Source organism: Rhinopithecus bieti, unplaced genomic scaffold (assembly GCF_001698545.2).
Source record: "Rhinopithecus bieti isolate Rb0 unplaced genomic scaffold, ASM169854v2 scaffold_23943, whole genome shotgun sequence".
NCBI classification, from domain to species: domain Eukaryota; kingdom Metazoa; phylum Chordata; class Mammalia; order Primates; family Cercopithecidae; genus Rhinopithecus; species Rhinopithecus bieti.
Genome location: NW_016810875.1, coordinates 1 through 2,585, shown reverse-complemented (window position 1 = coordinate 2,585; position 2,585 = coordinate 1). Strand labels below are relative to the sequence as shown.

The window sequence follows — 2,585 nt, the reverse complement described above, 5'->3', positions numbered from 1 at the left end:
TCCCCTCCTCCTCCGCCTCTTCCTCCTCCTCCTCCGCCTCTTCCTCCTCCTCCTCTTCCTCCTCCTCCTCCTCCTCCTCCTGTTTGGCCACCTTAGGAGTCTGACCTCTCACTTTCCCAGCATGGGTCAGGGAACCATGGACTTTACCTCCAAGCATGCAGCTTGCTACTTGGCTAATCAGGGCCTCCACCCCACACTGGCCCATAGTGGCCTCATCCTCCAGGGGCGTGCCTGCCAGGAGCACAATTTGATCTTCTGGGGCAATGCCCTCCAGGGAGGCTACATGAGCCTTGATCTGGGTGACCGTCTCCTGGCCGGTCACTTCAAGGGTGTGTAGCTCCTGGGCGCAGACAAAGAGCTGCATGTTGGTGACTGAACTGTGGCCCCATCTGCTGCTACCACAAAGATAGGAGTTGAGGAAGGAGTGAGTGCGCACACGTACAGACCGCAAGCTGCATGTCACATCACTCAATCACTTATGTCTTTAGAAGAGTGCACACTTACATGTAGACAGATAGCTTAGAAGGTATATAAGCTCTGGAAGACTTTGTAATTTTGAGTTGGTCTGGTGATAATTTCCAGGCCTTCTCCCTGTAACAGGTGCAGAAATAAAAACTCTCTTCTTCCCCAGTTCATCTGTGTCTTGTTATTGGGCCATGAGAAATCGCAGCCCAACCCTCAGTTTGGTCTGGAACGAGATCTTTTAAATTATTAGGCTGAGGGCTGGGCACAGTGGCTTACACCTGTAATCTCAGCACTTTGGGAGGCCGAGGCGGGCGGATCACGAGGTCAGGAGATCGAGACCATCCTGGCTAACAAGGCGAAACCCCATCTCTACTAAAGACAAAAAATTAGCCGGGCGTGGTGGCGGGCGCCTGTAGTCCCAGCTACTCAGGAGGCTGAGGGAGGAGAATGGTGTGAACCCAGAAGGTGGAGCTTGCAGTGAGCTGAGGACGAGCCACTGCACTCCAGCCTGGGCGACAGAGCAGGACTCCGTCTCAAAAAAAAAAAAAAAAAAAAAAAAAATTATTAGGCTGAGACAGCATGAAAATGAGACAGTAATCACATCCTCCCCCCACTTTAAGTGATGCATTCACCTGTTAAAACTGCTTGCTACTGTCACAAGCAGCTGTAAATTAACCTACTAATGCTGCACCAGACACTATAACCCATGTCCTATAGCTTAACAATGGATAGCCAATTACTAATCAGTGTCTGTAAGCCAATGAGGATTCCTGCCAAACAACTTTATACCAGCCCCTCCCTGTACCCCATTTTGCCTTTAAAAACCTGCTTCTGGCCAGGTGTGGTGGCTCACACCTGTAATCCCAGCACTTTGGGAGGCCAAGGCAGGCAGATCATCTGAGGTCAGGAGTTTGAGACCAGCCTGGCCAACATGGTGAAACCCTGTCTTTATTAAAAATACAAAAATTACCGGGGTGTGGTGGCAGGTGCCTGTAATCCCAGCTACTTGGGAGGCTGAGGTGGGGGAATCGCTTGAACCCAGGAGGTGGAGGTTGCAGTGAGCCATGATTACACCACTCCACTCCAGCCTGGATGACAGAGGAAGACTCTGTCTCAAACAAAAACAAAAACAAACAAACAAACCAGAAAACAACAACAACCAAAAAAACCCACCTGCTTGTAACAAAGGTGGAACGGAGTTCATATCCAGTGTTACTCTGGTCTGAGTCTCCCAGGAAGTTGTTCTCACTTTGGTTCAAGTAACTTGTTAAATTATACTTGCGCCTCAGCCTCTTTCTTTTAGGTTGGCATTTCTTTTTTTTTTCTTTTTTGAGACCGAGTCTTGCTCTGTCGCCCAGACTGGAGTGCAGTGGCATGATCTCGGCTCACTGCAACCTCTGCCTCCTGGGTTCAAACAATTCTTCTGCCTTAGCCTCCTGAGTAGCTGGGATTATAGGCGTGTGCCACCACGCCCAGCTAACTTTTGTATTTTTAGTAGAGATGGGGTTTCACCATGTTGGTCATGCTGGTCTTGAACTCCAGACCTCAGGATCCGCCTGCCTCGGTCTCCCAAAGTGCTGGGATTACAGGCGTGAGCCATCGTGCTGCGCCTGGCCTTAGGTTGATATTTCTGTAAAAATACTGGGCCATTTTATATAAGGGCCTTGAGTTTCCATAAATTTTGGTACCAAGGGTCATGCTGGAGCCAATTCCCCAGGGATACTGAAGAACTACTTTAATTTTAAGTTTTAAAAATGGACTCTTTCTTTTTTCTTTAGACAGGGTCTCCCTCTGTCATCCAGGCTGGAGTGCAGTGGAGCAATCTTGGCTCACTGCAACCTCTGCCTCCTGGGCTCAAGCGATCGTCCTGCCTTAGCCCCTCAAGCAGATGGGACTACAGGCGTGAGCCATGACACTTGGCTGATTTTTGTATTTGTGTGTGTGTGTGTGTGTCTCTCTCTCTCTCTCTATATATATATATGTGTATATATATGTGTGTGTATATATATGTGTGTATATATATGTATATGTGTATATATGTGTGTATATATATGTATGTGTGTGTATATATATATGTGTGTGTGTGTATATATGTGTGTGTGTGTGTATGTATATATATA

General features: G+C 47.9%; 1 pseudogene; it reads right to left on the bottom strand.

Annotated features, from left to right (window-relative positions):
* Positions 1 to 58: 58 nt before the first annotated feature.
* On the bottom strand, positions 59 to 544 carry LOC108542938 (ubiquitin-like protein FUBI pseudogene; annotated as a pseudogene).
* Between the last annotated feature and the right edge of the window lie 2,041 nt (positions 545 to 2,585).